Source organism: Perissodus microlepis, chromosome 11 (genome assembly GCF_051167445.1).
Source record: "Perissodus microlepis isolate ML-2025 ecotype Zambia chromosome 11, ASM5116744v1, whole genome shotgun sequence".
NCBI lineage: Eukaryota > Metazoa > Chordata > Actinopteri > Cichliformes > Cichlidae > Perissodus > Perissodus microlepis.
In genome coordinates, this window is record NC_140471.1 from 4,150,222 (window position 1) to 4,172,833 (window position 22,612).

At 38.5% G+C, this 22,612-nt stretch overlaps 1 protein-coding gene across 15 annotated transcripts in view; it reads left to right on the forward strand.

Annotated features, from left to right (window-relative positions):
* Positions 1 to 2,320: 2,320 nt before the first annotated feature.
* Positions 2,321 to 22,612, forward strand: part of adgrb1a (adhesion G protein-coupled receptor B1a) — a 209,588-nt gene continuing 189,296 nt past the window's right edge. For 13 of the 15 annotated variants that reach the window (XM_084942987.1, XM_084942989.1, XM_084942982.1 and 10 more), the window contains exon 1: positions 2,322 to 2,923. The gene's annotated coding sequence lies outside the window, so the exon portion shown is untranslated. Of the gene's footprint in view, positions 2,924 to 7,570; positions 7,651 to 22,612 lie in introns of all 15 variants that reach the window. The other 2 variants (XM_084942983.1, XM_084942996.1) reach the window with 2 other exon arrangements.

Genomic DNA, 22,612 nt, shown 5'->3' on the forward strand with positions numbered 1-22,612 from the left:
AGTCAACGAATGCTCCGATCTTAATCTAAGGCTGTAAACTTTTGTAATGGCTGAAAACTGAGATTATCAGCATCAATGGCTCTCTTCCACACAATGTCTTTTATCCTGTCTTCCTTCTCTCACCCCAACCAGTCACAGCAGATGGCCCGGCCCCTCCCTGAGCCTGTTTCTGTCGGAGGTTTCTTCCTGTTAAAAGGGAGTTTTTCCTTTCCACTGTCGCCAAAGTGCTTGCTCATAGGGAGTCATATGATTGTTGGGTTTTTCTCTGTATGTATTATTGTAGGGTCTACCTTACAATATAAAGCACCTTGAGGTGACTGTTGTTGTGATTTGGTGCTGTATAAGTAAAATTTAATTGAAACTGAAATGGAATTGAAAAAAACTAGGCTTACTGACACCTGCTCAGACATCCAAGAAAAGCTTAGAATACAACAGCTTTTTTCAGTTGAAAACAGTTATTGGAGGTGTTTGGGGCATCTGACTAGGCATCCATAGAACGTTTTTTGGAGATGTTGTACAGCTATCCCAAAATATAACCCGAAATATACTCACTTGAGTTGGGGTTGTCACTGATGAGGAATGGATTTCCTCATTTTATCATGTTAGAATTTCTTTCTGTCAGCGAGTTTTAGCACACTGTTGCCACTAATTGTTGTTTGCGTCTCAGTTTATATATGGGTGAGTTACTGTTGTCATTGTGCATTTCAGCTGATGGGTTCACATTCAGCTCAAGGCCTTGAAATTGCGTGGGTCAGAACTCTTTCAAATTATCCAATGTAGGTCAACACAGTATCTTGCAGAAATGCACACAAACGTATTTCCTCTATGGAAATATAGCTGCACATATCACATAATGCATGTTTTGCATGTCTGATTAATGTCTGTAATTACGTTGCATTCCATGTATTCAGAACATAAGACAGATTAATAGTGAAAATAAAGAGAAAAATCACTGCTTTGATATTTATCTTTGAAATAACTGACACATTCTCATGGCTGGATTATCAACACCCTGGGGGCACAACTCCATGGAATCCCAGAAGCCATGTGGTGCTATTACAAAAGCAAACTGCAACTAGGAACATGAACTGAAATAATGTTTTTTTTCAAATAATTCCAGTTATTAACTTGCTTAATTTTTACATAGTACGGTATATGTGGCACTCGAGCGCATTATGAAAATATTAAGATAAAAGAAAGTAAACATCACACAAGGAACCAGTTCATTGTCTTAATATTGCAGCACTATAGCACTCGTTGTTTATGAGTTCACTGCAAAGAAAAACTAAAGTTGTGTCTCTTGGCAATAAACCTGTTACCATCTGCCAGGTCACCAGCAACCCATTAAGGTTATGGATTATGGTTGGGTTTATTGTAGCCACAAGTTTAATATGCACATTTTTACAAACTAGTATTTTAAATTTCTAATGACATCCCATAAATGTTGACATTACAGTTTTTTTTGTCTCAAATGCTTTTCAATGTAAGTATTCCAAACAGGTGAAAATTCTATGGAAAGCATAACCAAACACAAACAATACCCCTGATCCAGTTGTTAAGTGTGTTGATATTAAGAGGTTAAAGGCATAATTTCAAAGGGGCAGAAACTGAGATTTTCCCAGAGACTAATAGTAGCTGTAGATAGAGTGTGTCTGTGTGTGATGCGTGTATAGTTATTGATTATATATAACCTGTTAAAAAGACATGTATGGCCATTTATTAACATTCCCTCTCTGTGTGTTAATGTAGGTGGTGCCACTGCCCTGACACAACATCCAATTGAGGCTGTTTGACTCCAGAAGAGGGGGCTGATGGGTGAATTTTCTACTGAGTGAACCCCCCCCCCCAGCTTTGAACACAGTACAGACAGACTCTGGCAGGAAAGTGGATGCTTTTACCTTCAATATAAAAGCACTCCCATGGGGAAACCTCAGTTTATTGTAGGATTTAATTTTTATTTTTTTTATTTTTTTATTTATTTGGTTTTTTTTTAAATAAAGGTACAGCTGTAGTGTGCAACAGAAACAAGATGTGTTTTGGGATTTCAGTATTGAAAATGCAATTTGGGAATGTGAAAATAATTGTGACTTTTTGAGTAAAGTCATTAAAGTACTTTTTTGAGTGTACTTAAGAATACATATATCATACACACATACATCAGAAACATCCATCTCCAACGCGCGCACACACACGTGTGTGTGTGTGTATTACTCCAATCAACGTTTTCGCGTCTATTTATCTATTTTATTTTGAAACACTTGCCTGGAAGTCATGTTGGTACAATTTCAAACCATTGACTGCAGCGCGAGCCCCGGGCTTCCAAATAAGGAATCCGGCTGTTGCTGCGCGCGGACACACAGGCAGGCAAGGACGCTCCAGAGCCGCGAGCTGGGGACGGCGGTTCCCGAGACACGCGCGAGCCCTCTTTGATGCGCCGCTTCATTCAGCGATCACATTCACCTGGAAGGCTGCGCGATCTGCGGACGAGAGAGAATTTCAGATTTGGAGAATAACTTTTTCTCAGAGGAAATCATAGAATTTGTGGAATTTAACTAAATAAAATATTACTGTCTTAAAAAGAGGATTTTATTTTCACAGTTAATGAAGAGCGGGGATGTTATCTGTGGGAACAATGTAAGAAAATAACAGCGGCAGTCGGGATTTTTTGAACCTGTTTCTTGCATTGGGCGCGCAGTCGGAACTAGCAGACATTCAGAACTCCTGTCTGAGTTTTAACCTCCTCTTCATCCTAGTAATGTCACATGTATTGGGCTTATTATAGGAAGAGATTTCCGTTCATTATCATACGTTTTGTGGACTTATCTTAGGACTTACCGTCTTTTGGAATTGTCGAATCCCCCGTGAACGCACCGAGCTCTGACCATTGTCATTATGCATCAGAAGGACTGGTAACTTGCTCAAGGTAAAATCTTTCTCTATCCTTTAAAAAATATAACTCTTGCTGCTAACTATTAAGTTTAAGGCACACATGTGTCATCAGCACAGCTAGTTTCGACGTGTGTGCGCTTCTTGTTTTGTTTTGTGAATTCACATTAGGCGTTTTTTCCCTTTTTTTGTTGCCACAATAAAATAGAAAAAAATGACCGAACTCGCAAAATACCTGTAGATTTATTGTGTGTTGCAACCCCCTGTACTGTCCAGTGTAGTTGAGGGTAGCGCTGTATGCTCAAGTCACACCCAACCGTGCTGCGCTCGGTCAGTCGCACCGCTGTGGACAGTCACTGTCTGAGCTAGTTGGTGAGCCCCAGAGGATGGAAGAAGACGCGTTCCTCTAGGGAGGAACCGCCACTTATCTCCGTGTAATTTAACAACTGGTCGCTCATTCACAGAGGTTAAACTGGAGCCAGAGCGTCATTTAGGGAATTCCGAGAATGAGTAAGGACAACTCTTATTCTGACGATTAATCTCAGCAAAATTATTATTTTTTTGTAAATATGCTTAACTTTACTTGACTCGTTTACTTGACGCGCGTTATTGAACACGTATTCTCAGTGTTATTTTTTTAAATGCATTTCTAGATACTGCGATATTATAACCACCAGCTGAAATACAAATCTTATGCATTTTCAAAGCAGTGTGAAGCTTTGTCAGGGAGAGAGGGTTACATTTACATGCACTTATTCTGATTTGAGTTTGACATTAATGTTTTCAAACAAACAAAAACAAATCCCCTGTACCTATCCACAGTGCTTACTGGAGTCTGCGTTCTTTTAACATTATGGTATGAATAAAGACACAACCGGTCTAATCATCTGCGTCCCCTTTTTGACATCATCTAGCCTATTTTTTTCCTCGAGCCAATTTTAATCCTGGATATAATAATGAATCTTTTTTATGCTTTATGGATTTTACTTGCAGTAAAACACAACATATGCGCTCAAACTGTGTTTAGTAATAGGTGATGATAAAGCAGGGTGAAATTCTAGCAGAGGTGAAAGCAGAGACGGAGCAGGCACATGAGCGCTTTGAGCCCATCTCTGTGACAGTCAGCCTGCTATCACTCACTGACCGCCAGCAGTCCTATTTGCCAACAAAATGGGTTGTCATTCACTGTCCCCTTCTGGTGCAAGGAGCCTCCCTCATCTCTGCTACTGCTGCAATGTCCAGTCTTGGATATGCAGCATGAATGGTCGATGCTGTTTCTGTAAAACTTCAAAAATTGCATTATTATTATTATTATAACCATTATCATTGGATTTCCTTTACTTTAAAAATAGTTAAAGAGATAATTGCTCTTCTCTGCATATCAAAATATTAAACTCTGACATATTAATTTTTCACATCATACTAATGGGGGGCGCTCTAAAACACAGCCCATCCTCGGATAAGACTTAAGTCATGAACCACACGACAGGGAACATATAACCCCCACCCTTTAAGTTCCCTGTCCCTGAAAAACTGTACTGTATATTTTAATTTTAAAAAAAGTTTGGCATCTCAACAAGTGATCTAAGGTTGAATGACGTTATTGAAAAACAGCCAAAAAACTGTTGATACTGGGAATTCTTGAAGGCTTTGCACCTTCATATGTTTTATACTGAAATGTTGTTTCTACCCATGAAAATATCAGAACTCAGTGATTAATATGAAAGATTTGTATCAACATTTCTGCGCTTGAATCAATAACTGTTCAACAAGATATTGTGTAAAAGCCCTAAGGCAATAAAACACCATTGGAACTCAAAATAATGAAATTCTTGTTGGCTTTGAAAAGCCCGATGCTGCGTATGCATTCCAGGTCAGATGCAAACAGTAGGCTTGAAAAGGTCACATTATATTAAATACACCCTTGCCGCGTTGATTGCAAGTGTCGTCTGTGCATTATCATTTTAAACTCAACTCTCTGCTCTCCTTTATTGATGCATTTAACACATGTAAAATCCCCATCATTGTCAGGGACTTTAATTCAGCCGATCACCCCTCCAAGCTCACCAAACCTTACTTTGAACCCATGCCACTATCTCTGTTTAAGACATGTTGCATTCTCCAAAATCTCATGGTTGTTGTTTTAACACATTTTGACCTCTTCTTATTCTTGATTTTTAAGTTAAATGTTCAGATGACTTAAATTTGTTAGCTCAGGTTAATAACCCTGGGAGGTCTATATCATGACTGCCAACCACAGCCACAACTGTCAGATAAAAGCAAAATATACTTTTTGGATTTTTTTTTAAATGGGTCAGTTAGAATCATTATTAGTTGTGCCCTGTTTGTCAAGATTTGGAAGAAAAAAGGGTTAGTAACAAAGCAAGCACTTTGTGACTGTGGAGAGGAAGAACTACCTTTTAACAGGAAAAGGCCTCCGTACACTACAGGGGCAAAGAAGCAGAATTGAGGGTCATATGTCAACACAGAATTAATTCTACTAAACAGTTTAACTACAAAAGAAAGAAAATGGTTGTTTAGACCTTCCAAACACTGACTGTGTTTTTCTTTTGGTTTTGTCATTGAAAGACAAGTACGTGTTTATGCGACTGTGCCAACAAATCCTCCCAACGGGTGCCACAAAACTCAGCCGAGAGCCAAGTGTGCGATCCTTTGTAAGCATATGTATTTCTGAGACAGGGCCAGGTCTGAGAAGTCTTGTCTCACCCCCTCCCAGGTAGCGATATTAGCGGTCAGCTGTTTCTTCTTTGCAGGAAAGAGAGCAGATAACAGAAATAGACTCAACAGTAGTGCCCTGGCAGGCACGGCTGGCTCCGAGCCACAGGGATGAGACAAGGCAGCAACACAACGCAGGCCTTTTCAGAAGCATTCATGCATGTTTTTTTAGCCTGCATGTCTCCCTTTGTTTCTGCATTTTACAGTCTCCTGCAGCTTTGGAAAATAACCGCACTGTCGACTTGTTCCCCTTCCCTAGTTCTTCGCATCCACTGATCGCTGTCTTTTCAAACAAAGCTGCAGTGTCCAAGGGTGTGTGTTCTATCAGAGAAGCTCATATCTGAATTTGTGACATCAGAGGGATGAAGAGGAAATAGTGAGTCGAGGGGAACAGAGGGAGCCATTGAGAGGGGAGATGAATAGATGGGTGACGAGGAGACAGTCTGTGGGACGATAGAAGATGCATTAAAGGCGAGCTAGAGACAGAGAGCTGTGTGACGTAGACACACAGTGCCTTTCTGCTGCCTCGGAGCTCCACAGATCACTTTTTGTGTGACACCCATTACGTTTTGGAGTAAATACACAGCAATCAGTCAGCAATGACAGGCTAGTCACACAGGCGCTTTAAAGGTGAAACATGTCAGCATCCAATGTCCTGAAAGTTTCTAATGGCTTCTCAACAGTACTGTGGGGAGGATATCTTTGCTTGGAGTGACTTAGAGGTTGACCAGATCCTGCAAAACCATTGGTTCCCCTAATTAGGGACAAAATGAGGAGCTTGGGAAGGAGCTTAATGAGCCTTGGCCAATGTGTATGTGTGTGCGCGTGCAAGTGTGAGAGTGAAGGGGGAACTGGCTGACAACCATGTAACCGCCACACTGACTTAACACAACGTGTGAAGCAGGGCTTATGAAAATAGTTGGCTGACTTAGAGGTAGGTGTAGCTGTAGCTTGGAGGTCATGGCAGTGTGCTTTGTGGCCTCATGATTAGTTTGAGGCCAAATGCTGGCACTGACACCTTTCTCAGACACAATGTTTTTTTGTACATGATTCCTGACAAAAACAAGCACACTAAATAAAAACTTAGAGCAGGCATATACTCAGTGTATGACTTTTGACAAGCAGTGGGTATGCAGTCACAGACTCCGTTTAATGTGGTGGGGTCGGCCTGTTCTAAGGGTCACCTTACTTTTTGCACCTAAATTTAGCACCAAAATATAAATTGGATATAAACCATAAAAAGACGCTGTAAAATATTATTTTGATAGATATTTGCACTGTTTCTGCAAAGCTTCAACTAGTGATGTATTGAAATGATGAGAGAAAAACAAAACAACAGCATGGTTTGTGATGGGAATCGAGAACCGCTTCTTACAGAAAACCAGTAGTCCAATTCCTTGGAATTGTCAGCCTGTCTGCCTATCGATCCTGCTTATTGGTTCTTGCACTTCTGCAATTGGCTGATTTCAGTTCACGTTTCACAGGGAAAAAAAGTGACAGTTTAAAGTGTGGATATGGACATTTATTTTTTTAACTGCATCCAGAACACAAACAACCACATTATGCTGCTAACCCAACTTTGGTTCTTTGCACAGGCAGCATGCTAATCCTAAGCTAGCCAAGAACCCAGAGTGAAAGCTGAGTGCATGCTGACCCAAGCAGCCAGACCCTGAACTTTAACAGGTAACAATCCTGTTGAAGCAGTCTCCTGCTACAGCCTCTATTCGTGTGTCTAAAGCAGAATCACTGTGGCGATCACTTTTTTATGCTGGTTTTGTTTCACATTTGTGTCTGTGGTCATAATTGTTGCTGCTGTGCAAAGTGTTTTAACATCACAGAGTGTCAGACTGTGTGATTGGATATTGTTTTCAGGGTGAGAAAAGTCCTGCTTTTTAAGTGATGAGTGTTTATGCACTGTACTCCTGTTTATTTCTCTGCTCATTTACAGACAGAATGACAGCCATCTTTAAAGCAAAGGCAGCGTGTCGTAATCACTTAGTCATTATTGTGCTGAGGTGTAAAAGGAAGGTAAGGTATCTGTTGTCTGTAAACAAGTGTCTGAAGAACAGAGGAGCAAAACTGAACTTAACTAAACTTCACTCTGTATACCACGAAGGTCAGCATCGGTGCACTGGTCACCAAATTTGTAGATTTCCTGAGTTTTTTTAAAAGTGCGTGTTGAAATGACACAATGATACTACTAATATTAGTGATATTATTAGTATTATGATTACTACTACTACTAACAATAATAATAGTAGTAGGAATACTATGCCGAGTCAAGGGCAAATGGCAGATACCTAAACTCCAGTAACCAGAGAGGATAAGCAATGAACTAAAGTGAGAAGAAAACAGCATAGTACTGGTACCGCAGACTTAAAGGCAGTCAGTGGTATAATTAAGTCTTTGGTTAGGAAAGCATGTTTTGCAGTACTGGTTTATTGATTTATCCAAGGCGTTTGACACTGCTCACCATTCCAAAGAAAGAAGGCTTCAGAGTATTGAGCTATCTGAACAAGCAACAACATGATTTTACCACTGCCTTTCACGCTGAGGATAGTGTTGTTGAAACAGATTAAGGGCACCTGAGGCTTCAGTCTAAGTGAAACACAAAGCTGACTGTCCTGGTGTTCTTTATTTTTAGGTCATTAGTTATATAATTGATGGGGAGAGACTCACGACTATGGAAGCCACCAACAAAATTGATGAGGACTTTCTGAGTAAACTGTGAATTCTTTTTTTGTGTGTAAATCCAACCAAACAATAAACAAAAGCAAAATTAATTAAGTGAAAATGAAATGTAAACAAAAAAACCCTCACTTTTGCAGAATCAGAACTTGAAGACCTGGAGACCGATTAGGTTAGGCAACTGAAACGATGAACTATATTTAAGTAAAATAAAACACAACCACAGGGACCTGTACGTGGTTCGATTTATTTTATTGGGAATGTTAATGATGACATGATTATACACTACACATCCTCTGTAATTGGAGGCACTTCCTCAGTTGCTACAGTTAGACAAGAACAAGTTCAGTCTGTCCTTGAATCCAGTCAAAAGAAACTAAGTGCAGCTCTCAGGATATACAAAAGGCTGAATAACTGGTAGATTTTAACATTGCAAGCCAAACCAGCTGCTGCTGCATGCTTTCTTAAACACTTAAAAATTCAAATGAACTTGCATTAAAGCGACTGGACTACTTTTTAGGTTTTTTTTGAAGATGTTTCCCCTCTCATCCAAACACATTAAAAACACATTTTTTCACAGGGTGAAATCTTCAGGTGCATTTTGAAAAAGTGCCACGCAGATTCAACACTGGTAGCAAATGTTTAACACAGCACTGCCACTAGTATACACTGGTTGGACATCTCTTTATATGCAGTAATAGGTTCACCCCCTACCAGTTAATTATAAGGCCATGCTGGAGTTGTCTAATTATGTGTCTGTTTCAGTCTATGCTTTCAGTGTGATTTAAGATTAAAAGACTTCTCTTATCTGTCAGACCAGAACAGTTTTGGGTTGTTGTTGTTTTTCAGATAATGCTGAGCTACATGGTAGCATTCTGTCCTGTCAGTGTTTGTTCTTCTTGCTTCCTTTGGCAGGCCTCTCCTTTAAATGAGTTCTGGAATCTTGGTAGACTTTTTCCATTTTTAGGCTTCATGCTCTTTAAACATTTAGGCAGCTCTCTGGAAAAGGTGTAGCCTTGAGGTGACTTTCAGTGTCTCTGTCCTAAAGGACATGCTGCTCATGAATACAGGAGCTGTTTTAGAAAGATGGGCAGTTTTTTTCATACACTGGGGGTAAAGTCAGACCACTGCTACGCCCTAGACCTTGTTTGTTTTAGGCATTAAAATGATTCAATTTGACTTCTGGTTAGCAGCCCATATTGGTGGAACCCTTGTGTAGTAGCAGTTACAGTATGTTGGATCTGCACTGCATGGCTGTGAGCTAAGGTCTTCAATTAGCACGATTCTCTTGGTTGATTGCTATTTTTATCTTCACGTTAGCAAGTGTGTTAGAGAAGCAGAGGAAACACCTTCACACCTCAGTCTGCTTCTTGGAAAACCTGTGATGACAAAAAGACCCAGCAGACTCTGTTTAACACACACACACACACACACACACACACACACACAGATAGTGTAAAAATAAAAAAAATATTAATATTAAAGGCTTAGCATGAGAGTTTTTTCTGTTTAGTCATTTCAGGTCAGAGCTGCTTGATAACTTGTGTTAAAGCCATCATTCTTTCTGAATTTATATGTTTAAGTATGCTAATGAGGTATTATCCAAGTGTGCAAATGTGTGTGTTCTGGAGCAGAAATGTTAACATTACTCAGGTTAAATTTTATTCTTGACATTAGAATCATAAAAATGATAAATACTGTCAACAAGTCATGCCTTTAGGTACATGTTCTGTAAATCAGACTCTGAATAGTACACCCACTCTGTAAAAACACACACAGGAATAAAAATGCAATTTCTGGAAGTAAGTGTTGCTGAATTGAAGATTCTGTAGATTTTTACTAAAAAGAAAAAAAAAAAAAGAATTTGGTGATATCACAGTTGATTTCTCACATAAAAAGAGTTATTTTATAATATTTTTAAATATGCAAATTAGAAATGATTAAATGGCTGCGTAGTTACTAATTTGCACAAATATCCAACAAATATATTAAGGTAAATTTGTATTTTGGACATTTTATTTCCACTAATTAAAAAAAAGAACAAAAAACAAACAGATGCCTTAAATAGGCAACACAAAACATCATAATGGACCAATGGAGAAAGTGGACTTTGGACATACTGAGATTGTTACCCAACTGCATCAACATACATGCAAAAAATGTAGCATTCCACATGTGAAAAGTAAGTACAACAATGGGACATGCTTTTCGTGTGTCACAGTTTGATTTGAAACTGAATTTTCAGCTGCTCAGACATTAAGCTGGGGTTTGAATATTATTTTATAATGTGAGGCTTCTGTTTGCACTCTGAGACTTTGGGATGTTGTGAAATCAGAACATCGGTTTCTTCAATATTTCTCTGTTTTTATCAACCTTATTTCTTTGGTTTAACCTCTTGGGTAGTCGGGAATTCAGACATATGTGGCTCATTCTTAAAATGTCTGTTTTCAGTGTTTTAATCAATGCGTGCCTTTTTTCATTCAAAAGGAAATCACAAAAATGTGAAGAAAAGCTTCTGGCAAAAATCTGCAGGTATTAGCTGAATGTTCAAAGGCTTCATTATAACTGAACAGACCAAGCTTTCAAAAGAAGCCCAACTTATCTTCACGACCACGGCATCTCTTTCCCGCTGGCGTGCTGCGAGTTAAAGAAATGCCACAGAAATGAGCCACATGCACGTAGGCCTGTTCATGGCATTTCCCCCCCACGCACATACTGCACACAGACACCTTGCTTGTGAATTCACAGATGGTTCACTCTGCTTCCTCCACAGATTTCTCAGCAGTAGTGTGACCCTCCTATTGGCTAAAAATATGAGTTCTTATCAACACATTATGCTGCAATTTCTGCACTTTCCAAACTCCTGGCACTTCATTAATTAATTCATTAAATAATCATAGCTCCATGCGTAGTCTCAGAAGCATTTTCATAAGCGTTTTGTTTTATAAATCACCTCTCTGGCTCATTTTGTATAGCCACATATGAAATAATGATCATATGTCTGCACATATGCGTGTGTCTGATGTCTGTTTGCTTAAATGCAGACAGCTCTGCTGATCTTTTTCAGCATATTTCAAGAAAACAGGCGCAGGTAGTTTCACAGCATGGGATGAAATTATCTTTTCTTCATCCTTTGTGATGAGACAGAGGGAAATCTTTGATCTGGAGTGGCTAGATAATCATCCGTAGCTAAGCCCTGATTTCCATCTCTATTCAACTCTCCCCTGGAAGCTCCACAAGCAGCCATCAACACTGGAACTAATCAGGGTTATTACCACTCTCCCCACTGAACGGCACACTTCTCCAGATGTAGGATCAGCTACACAGCACTGAATAGCAGCGCTATTGTTTTTCATGTTGATGCTGTACAGCGCATTGGCTATTTGCTGAACAGTCAGGCCGATAAGAAAACATACAAAGAGGTAGACGATTTCTAAAATATGTTCTTCCTACCTTGTTTGAACGTTTATATTTCTATTTAAAACATCTGACATCTGATCCGAGAGTTCATTGTAGAGTAGTTTTACCTTCAGTGAAGATTTGCTCTGTTTTAAAACCTCCTTTAAGTCGAACTTTAAGGTCTGACCTCGAGTAATGGTTCTCCTTTTCTTTGTAGCTCGTGCCAGTATTATTTGTGTTTAGGGTTAAGGAATCCTAACAAACCGAGAGGAAAGGATGGCTTCCAAAGTGTAATTTAGATGTGAACTAATGTAAGGATATTTAGCAAGAGTCCACAGCATCAAAGTAGGCAAATTCAAGTTACATGATTGCTTAAGGCAGCTCACAAGTTTCAAGTTGGATTCAATTTACTCAGGTCTCTTCGACGAGTCCTCGTGATCAAAGGGTTTTACATAAAGGATGATCAGAGAGTGTCCCAGCTCATGTGTGAGATATGTTAGTGTATGCTTAAAGTCAGCTCTCGTGTTAGAAAAATATCATCTTTACATTTGTGTCCACCTCTCATATCTAAAGCTTTAGATTTACACTAGATTTATGCTCCTGTTTTGTGATGTCATTTCATGTGAATCTTGTTCATTTAATCAATATTAATAGTTTAATACAATAAAATGATACCCCAGCTATCCCACTCTATTCTGACCAAACTATGCCATCCTCATGGAGTCTATTTCTGACAAAGGCCCAGCATCCTTTAGCCCAGAACTACAATGTATGAAAAGATTTTGGAAAATTAGAAACATATGTGTTAACTTATATGAAATTAACCATGCATTTAATATTTATTGTATCTTTTTAAAATATCTTAAGAATAAATCTATAGAGAATAGGCATTTCTATTAGTTTGACTTTTCTCTAATTTTACTAATTTTTGTCAATAATTTAAAAAGATGCTTTAAAAAACTGTGAAATTATAGTAATTATTTGGACAGTGTATTAATTCATGTAAATGCTGTACTCTTTTTTATGGTGAAAACAATTAAATACATTTATGTAAAATCATAGAAACTATATTTACTGATATCTTTTTCTCATTGCATCAGAATTCACATATTTATATATACAGTATTAACTAATATTGTGAAATTACATTTTTTTTTTTACCTTTTTTGTTTTGTTTTACAGCGCAGGAAAAGCGCACAAGTTCTCCTAGCATACATTTAGAGGTCATCTGGCAGCAATTTGTCATCTTTGGAAACTTTTTTGTCTTTTCCAAAATGGAAAACATGTGGCCTTAAAGCGCTGACTTTCCAATCTGCCATTGTCAGCTGTGCTGTACAACAGCTCTGCTGAAGTGAAGCATTTATTTGTGACCCCTCCACGTTTCACCTCATTACATCTACGATGTTGTTTTACTGCACTTACACGATGCTGCAGTTGGATACTGAGCTCGGCATATTTTGTCGACTTGAGCACTTGTTAATTTGCTGTTATGCCCCTTCATGTGGAGCTAACAGTGGGCTAAGAAAGACAATTAAGAAAACAGGCTAGATCAGTTTGAAAGAGCGCAGAATAACTGACATTTCTTATTTCACATTTTGTATTTACTTATTTTCCCTTATTTAATTTCTTATAAATCAATTTGTCCTTTTCCCCCACAATTTTTTTTTTTGTACAAATATCTCATTTTCTTTGCGCTCCTCTCTTGTCTTCTTAAATTTCTCTTCTCCTTTGTCTTACTTCTTTTTTTCCCTCTTCCCCATTTTTCTCTTAGATCTATAGTGCTTGATTTAGCTCTCCTCCTTTTTCATCATCTCCCTCTTCAACCTCACAAGTTTTCTCTTCTCAAATTTTGATCATCTGTGCTCTTTTCTTCTGAGAGCCATTGCTCTTAATGCTGCTTTCTCGTCCTCCCTTGCCCTTTCATCTTCTTCCAGCTCTTCTTCTCTCCCCTCCTTTCCTCTCCTCTCCTCTCTGTGTGATGGATGGTGTGGGTCAGCATGTATCCTCTGACAGTGATAGCCTCTGTCAACTGTTCAGTGTCTGTGGCCCTCAGTGTTTTCCCTCTTTCCCTCCACAACTTTATCGTAGGTCTTTTCAGGTCATTGACTTAAGAGAAGTGGAAGAAGAGTGTTATTTGCTACTGTCTCACTTCCATCCCGAAGAAACGGGAGATTTAATCCTGAGGGATGGTACAGCCAGTGGCTATAGACTCGGCTTCTGTTACAGTAAAAGCTGCTCGCTGCAGCTCTTTCCTGTTTTCCCTGAACAATTCACATTAACTCCAGTGCGTCCAACGAGACCACAGTCTTTCAGAAAAAATGCAAATTTGAGAAAAAACTGGTAAGATTGTTTTAAAATAAACCCAGGCAATTTGTGAAATTATGCTTGTAGAGATATTGAAGGGTTTCATAAGGTTAACTTTAAGTACCAACACCAGAAATATTAAATCTACTCTATTTATTTTGTTGGCTTAAAATAAGGAATACAGAGATTAAATCTAACTAAATAAAATTTAGTAACACTGGCGACCTATAAAATAAAAAATAATTCTTAAAGAGTAAGTTCACCACGGCTGCAAATGTGAACAATTGTAAGAACCAGAAAATGTGTAATTTCATTTTACCTCAACAAAAATACGTAAAATAAAGTACACAGCGTTGTCAAACTGAACAGCTAACATCTTTCTCCCAGTATACCCAGTCTCTCTCCGCCGCACATGTCCAAACCAGCTCAGTCTCTCCTACTTTAGCCCTTAACCATCCAACCTGAGCTGCCCCTCTGATATACTCCCTACTAATCCTGTCCATAATAGTGGCTGTCAGCAATGGAGCCAAAAGGTCACCCTGACTCTTCTTAACATTCTTGCCTGTCTTGCCTGTAGATATGAGGCCAGATGCTTTCAAGTTTAGGGCATGTGGTGACTGTGAATATGAAAAAATAGTGATGAAAATAGTATGTGTATGTATATGATTTTGTTACAGCTACTGATCTGAAAAAAGACATAGTCATGATTTCCTGGACACATTCCTGGGTTAACAGAACTGCAAATAGTTCATGTAAGGCCATTAACAAATAACTTGAATTTCTGTAACGTGAATAGAATTCATCTATTCACCTTGAAGACGCAAATTTACTATTTTCTTTGTGTGTGTGTGTTTGGTCTTTACCAGCTTGCTGGTGAACTATGATTCTCTAAGGCTGCTGAAGACTCTGTTAGTTTTATCAGCTAGTCTCTAATGTTGCTGATGTTTGATGCAACATTTTTTAAGAGAATTCTCTCAGAGCCATCTGCCATTTGACCTGAGGTTAATGAGAGCAGGCTTAAAACCAAAACAATCAACAAAAAGTAACTGTTAAAGCTCTTATAGAGTTATTGTTTTGTGCCCTGCAACACTTCACACAGTTTTCAGTTTTCCTTTAGCACGTGTAAAACTGGCGGTCTTAGCTGTTGTCATGTTCAGTGACTAGTTAGTCACTGTGTTTTAATAACCCTAGACTTCAGAGGGATGTGATTTAGATAATCTGTAAATAAAAATCTCAGATCCAACAGTCCTAAGTTAAAGGCTCTCTGCATAAATATCTGTAAAACTGTTGATGGCACCTGCAAGTAAAGTGCACCTGTGGTAGCTAGCATCATCCAGAACAGCTTGGTGTATTACATATTATTGTATACGTATGTTATTGAGGATTCATGTGGCGTCATGATAATGAGAAAATAATTATACAAAAAACATCTCATAAACTAAATATTTTGGTTGCTAGAAACAGAAAAGACTTCATTAAAGATTCAAATTTATTAATTGCTTTTAAATTTTTGTAACATTTAATATTATTTAGTAATATTGTATTAGCGTGCTATAATTAGTAGCTATATTTTACCATACTGGATTATCTAAAAAAGATATTAAAAGTAAAATAAAGGTCAGGTATATTAAATGTTAATTTTATAAATATTCTCAGCAAAATACAGATACTTAGTAAAACCCAGGCCATATTTACAACGTTAGTTAGCTCACAGTTTTTTGTGTTCACTAACCAGAAGGAACCTAGCTTGGTGGTTCAATTCTAAATCCTCCGTAAATCATGCCCTTTTCCTGAACTTTGCTCATCAAAAAGTAAATCAATCAGTTATCTTTGTCAACATGGAATAACAGATAATTAGCATTGGGGGCTATATGAGACAGACTCTTTTGGGTCATGTTAGCTAGTGTGGCTGGTAGCTTTTATGCAGTGAAAGAGACACACTCAAGAAAGAAGAGAAAGAAATCAACCTTGAAATCTAAGCGTAAATTGAAAATACACATAGAAAAATGGTAGTCAACAGCGACTCCTCCATCTTGGCTAAAAAACTGCTCGTGTCTGCTATTCCACTGAGAATCTGCTGAGCTATTACTTCTCTGCATGGTTCACCAGCTGCTCCTCAGTAGACAGGAGACACTCCAGAGGGTCATTTTCACTGCTCCAGAAAATTGTTGGCTGCCCACTTTTCTCCCTTGAGGACATTTACAGCTTTCAATGCCTCAGTAGCCAGGAGCATCTTTAAAGTCTTGTTTCACCTGGGACGGTACCTGTTTGAAATGTTGCCATACAACACTGGTCTATCCAATCAAATTGACTAGACTCAAACACAGCTTTTAATCTGAAGGGGTAAATATGCTGTACATTTGCATTTACAGGTGAACAATATTGAAAAGAGCCTTTTTGATCAGTGTTGTAAACAGTGTGCCTCTGGGGAGCCAACAGAGCTGTCACTACTGTAGCTGAGATCAGAGTTTTAGACACCAACCTTCTGTGGAGCAAAATATTAAATTGCAGTCGTGAGCATGACTCTGGGTCAAAGAGAGCACCGTGTGGGCAAAAAGTGACAAAAGGCACCAAATTGTCCCGCTTCCCCCTTCTCTGGTGTCTAATGAAGACTGAATGGGTTGGAAGTGATTTTTGTTGTTGGCCTTTAATTTACCCTCTCCACCATCTGCCCTCTCTGGAGTCGTCTCTGAATGCTTCATCTCTGCCTGTGCTGAATGAGCAGATTAGATTTTTTTTTTAATGTTGATGAAGTTTGAGTTTCTGCAGCTGGCACTGTTTTCACTGTCTGTTCAGCCACTGCTCATGCTAACTACCCAAGTCTTTCATTTCTGCCAAAGAAATGGGAAACAACATGCCTCACTTGCTGCACACTCAATGATTTTTCTTGGTGAAAGAACCATTTTCAGAACACCAAATGTTAAAAGTTTTATGAGCTAGCTATACTTTCCATCAGCATAAGAGCAGCAAAACAGACTGTAATTTCAATGAAAATACCACAGCCCATTACTTTAATGTAGGGTCACGTAGCAGAAATAACATGCGGACCAAAATAAGGGTTTTGTAAAAACGGAGAAACTGAAAGTTTGGGGCAGGAAACAGAGACGCAGCTCACTGTAAAAAGAAAGTGCTTTGTGAGTAAAAGAAGGGTGCAGGTAGCTGCCACAGGCTCACTATACATTGATGAAGTGGGCCTGTCAATGTGTGTAATCAGCCATGTACACCCTGGCCAGCCATCAGGGACACACAATCACAGAGTGATATAACACACACACACACACACACACACACACACACACACACACACACACACACACACACAGAAAGCCATGCACAAATTCTCACTCAAGATCCATTAATTCACTGTAGATATTAAGCATCGGCAAGGCCTTATTACCAGCAGGGAAAAGTGCCCCGAAGCCTGTAGGAGCCCCAGGTTTGAGCTTTCTTGCTGCATAACTCGTCTATTCCCAGATTTCATAGACTTTATTTGGGTATGTCCACTCAAATATATTTACCAACTCACACAGACAGTACAACAAGATGGCTAACCCACCAATTGGTAACCAATACTAACCACGTATTGATTACTGATGTTGTGTTATGAAGTCTGAACATTTCCACAGTTCCGTTTTGGTGGATCCAACTAGCATGTCAGCTATGGATGTGGCCAGTGACCATATCACGGACAGCACATAAAGCCCATAAAGTTCTGTGCTCTGTAACCAAGGTTACAGAGCACAGAGGCTGTCTTCCCTCCACAACATGTTCTCATCCCAAAACATAACATGCCAACGCTATGTGACAACCCGTCTGTATGTTACGCATATGGAAACATGAGAACTGTTTGGAATGAATCTACACATGTACATCTATTTGTACACCCTACATTTATTTTACTTTCTCATCATGAATCACTTTGGAAAGAACTATCTGATAGGGTTAAGGTTGTGGTTAGGGTTAGGGCTGGAATACGCGCCTGGAACCGTGTTACTGCCGGGAGCGTCACCTTTCGCGTTTCTATGGGACGCCTCAGGACGTGACAAATCGTAGGTATGTTACACATTGGGAATGAGAATGGTCTCCCCTCCAACCTCTATTTGTTTCTGGGTTGCCCCTGCTGGCCAGTGGAAAGAATGCATGTTTAAGTGCTTTCATATTGGCATCAGTTTTCAGAACCTGGAGATATGTCACTGATTTTACACTGCCTATGCCAACTCATTTTCACTTTTTAAATTTTTTAATATGAAATAAAAATGCCATGTGCAACTGATTTAGTACCTGTCAATGAAAGCAGCCATACCTGTAGGGGAAGAGCTAAAAAAAAAAACCACGCCATATATTTGTTATGTAGGGGTAAATGATTGCATAGCTGCAAGCAATAAATATCTTTATTAATAGTGTTTAACATTTTTTCAGTAAAAGTGAGTGATATTTCAGCCAGTTGTAAGTTCCAGTGCTTCACATACTTTCTCAAGACTTGCTTGCTCCTCTGCCCAGAGGTGTCGGTGGTGTGAGCCACAGGCTTCTGCAAAATCAAATGTCAAGAAAAAAATGTCCTATTTGAAGAGTGACAAAGCCCTGGAGTATCTTTTTTAAGCAACTATCATCAAGATCAAGATTAGACTTTCACGCTCAGATATATGAGTAGAAAGAGCCAAAGGACTACAGTAAGAATTCACAATATGCTTCAGGCAGAAGATAAGTTACTATTAATAGAGGCAGACATGGGAAGTTAACAGTGCAACACAAAATATCACAAAATAAATTACAAACTTGTGAGATGTTAGAAGGCAACGAATCTCATACAGTGTCAAGTAAATGTAGATTTTATATGAATGCAGTCAGTGTTATATACTGAATATTAAAAGTGTGCATGGCCCTGTGTGAAATGCATGTATGTTGTGGGACATGTTTGGTTAAATCAGTCAGGAGGTGCTCAGGGGGGTATGTGTGAGTTGATTATGTATATTTAGCCAATGGGTCCATATGGAAGGTTGAGAGGGTATCATAAATCCATTACTTGGGGGAGGGATGTGCTGTGTGGACTTTCTATCCCCTTCCCTCAGGAAATGATTGTGGAAAAACTCCACAAATAGTAGCTGGCATTGGGTAATTGTGCCCTAAAGGCGTGTCGTGGTATTTTATTTATTTTATTTTATTTTATTTATTTATTTACTTACTTCTGCGCTGAAGAATCACACCAACAGCCCGCAGGCGTTTAAAATGAGCGCAGCATAGACAGCAACTGCAGGGGGATAGATAGAGGCAGAAGAAAAAGAGATGACAAAGACAGAAAGGAAAGCGGTGCTGAGAATCGTGTGACAGGTTTCCAGTGAAACTCAGTTGTCAGCTGGGGTGACGCATTCATTTCAGCCTCCTAGTGGTAATTACAGGGAGGACATGTGGGGATTGAGGTGTCCTGATGTCTGCTGTTATCAACAATGAAGATGTGCAAACACAGTAACAAGGTATCATTACCCTGTGGACACTTCTAAATTCCACTTTTAACCCCCAACTTTTAGTTTTAGTCCTCTATCAGCATCTGGGAATTGGCAATAACTGATACTCTGTAGTTCATCTTTAACTGTTAGCCTACCTTAAAAGTAAATACTACTTTGCAGTAAACATATCTGTATTTTCCTCCTTATGTTTTAAGGTGTTCTAACTCTATAATGAATCTGTGGCCCAAATGTGCCCTTCACCTGTAGACCAGTGGTCCCCAACCGTTTTTTGCGTTACGGACTGGTTTATGTCCAACAATTTTTTCATGGCCTTTAAGGTGTTGTGGATAAATACAACAAAATAAAACCAGTACTGATACCACTAAAAAGAAGATTTATTCATAACACACGGGAAAAGACTCAGGGAAACAGAGTTAATGATAAAAACAATTGAAACGATAACAATAAAAAACAATAAAAAATCTGAAAACCATAAATTTCACACCCGAGCCTCAACTCTCGCGGCTCGGTACCAAATGTCTCACGAACCAGTCCCTGTCCGTGGCCCGGGGGTTGGGGACCACTGCTGTAGACCATCTTTGACCTTGACTGGCGGTGCTGATTCGGAGTAAGTGTGGCTGCCTTACAGGTCCACGTTATATTGCCAGTTGTTAGCAGTGTTGTGAAATCTGGCCAAATCAGGCCCAGACAGCAGTTACCATAAGCTATGAGCCGGGATATGGCAGTCTTAGCTTTAAAACACCCAAACTGGAAGAGTGGCTCCAGCATATTTTAGACACAATCAAAGTCCTTGGAACAAATAAAATAATTCTCAGAACTTTCAAACTCTAAGGTCTGTGGAGGAGGACTCAAGTTCAAGGAGCATAAAACATACCACCTCTTGGGAGGTGATAGGGAATTCATAATATGTCCATCCACCTAACTAAGCATAACCACTTCGCAGTGGGGGGTTAAGGTGGGACTGGGCTGTATCCCAACTGTCATAGGTGGCACCTATGACAGCTGTTACACCTTGTACAGCTCACCAGTTCATCACATGCTCCACACAGAGATACAAACAAAGCTATTAATGCCCTGTTTATGTGCTTATGTATATATGTTTAGGTGTATATTCTAAAAGTTAAGGACAAATATACATTAAAGATGAAAATATAACATTATTGCATTAATTATTACATTATCAAATGTGGAAATCTGTGCTACAGTTTTTGAAATTTCTGTCCAGCTTAAAGGTTTTTAAGAGACGACTGGGTAAATCAGAAAAAAACTGAAAAAGAGCAGAAATTGTTTTTTTGCACTGACTACACTGAAGGGCAATGTGACAACAAGTTTCAACTACTAATCAAATGTATGAACAAATATTTAGGATTAGTTTATTTCAAGCCAAACAGGTAACCAGTGTTACTTTTCCAGATCTGTAGCTCTATTTGTGGTGGGGAGATATCTTTTTTCAAGCAAAATGTATTATTTGTCTCATTAGAAGTGACTTCTTGTAAACCAGCATCCAATGGTCAGAGACTGCCAAGTGCTTCACTCCAAGCTACAGCAAGATTACAAATACATCTTTCATTAAGTACTTTTTTTTAAAGCCGTAAAAGTGATATAAAAACTAAATAAATGTTGTCAAAAGGTCACTAGGTTTACAACAATGAGGTCAACTGAAATATGACTATCACAGCTGGGAATTAGAGGGACAAGCTGAAATACTTTTCATATTTAACAAATGCACAGCCTGTAATTACCTTGAACAAAGACACAAAGAACCTCAGACAACATGCTTGTGTCTAATTTTGTAACAGCAACAGAAAATGGCTTGAATGTGACTCTAGTTATATTTATATGTCAATTGATTACAGATTTTTTTTTTTTAAAAAAGGTAGAAGCAACAGAAGATCTTCCTTTTTTCTCTCAGGTACTCTATAGCTTTTGTGTGGGGAGCTCTGTTAGCAGTGTTTTCTGAAATAGGTTTATCAATGAGTCTGAAAAGTCACTAATGATGAACAGTCACTAATGTGATGGTTATTATAACACAGATTCCATGCATTGAAATGAGATGGTAGATGTCTTTCACATGGTCCCTTCTGAGATATAGGTCATCATACTGTAGAGAAAGGTAGGGGTAAAACAGACCTTCTTGAGGGGAAAGACATTGGGAAAATAATTTAACACTGCCTAAGGTTAGGGTCAAATTTGAGACTGTAAACAATGATGAGGGTTAAAAGCCAAAAATAACGCTTAGAACAGGGGTGTCCCAACTCTATTTTTATTGTAGGCTACATATAGTAAACCCTACTTTGATATTAAGTGGGCTAGATCAGTAAAAGTTACCTTTTTCTCAGTCTACAGATGTTTATTTGAACATTTAATCCTGGCGATCTTATAGGGAAAGAGACATGATAAATAAATAAATTCTGCTGTAGCTAATGAAAGAACTCTATCAGCATGACATTATAGGAAATAAGCAAAATTACATAAACAGTAATTATAAAACTGAAACTTTTTAATAGTACAGCAGATTGTTTTTTTAGACAAGGTGTAAAAAAATCAGCCAGTAATTTTTATAATAGATAAAATAGTGAAAAAACAGGAACTTTTCTGTATTTTAATTGTTTATGTATTAATTATCTACTTTGGTGTGCTATGGATAACTGTGGGAGATGTCTCTACTTAAAGGAAAAGCAATAAAACTCATGAAAACATATTACTCATACCCTTCCTTCGACGACTGATTCTGGCTCCTGGGCCCCTGAGCAAAAGAATATCCAATAGTAATACACCCTAGTATAAAAGCTACAGTGGTGACACACTGTTGTGGCATTGCACAGCATTTAGTTTAAGTTCCTGGGCAGTGAACTCAGCCCACAATACTTTTATAGCTGCCGTATACAACAAGCTTGCTAGTTAATTAAAAAAATGCTATATAAATTCAGTTCATTTGCTTTTGCATTAACTTTAGTAGTTGCATTTTTCCTCAGATTTTGAACTATTCAAATAAAATTATCCACTTTTTAATTATTATTTTTTTTTTTTTGCCTGAAACATATAGTATATGTTTTGCTTAATTGACATTTAATGAAGTATGTTGATTGCATTTAATTTTACACAAGGGGCGAATGTTGTTTCACCAGTTTTTA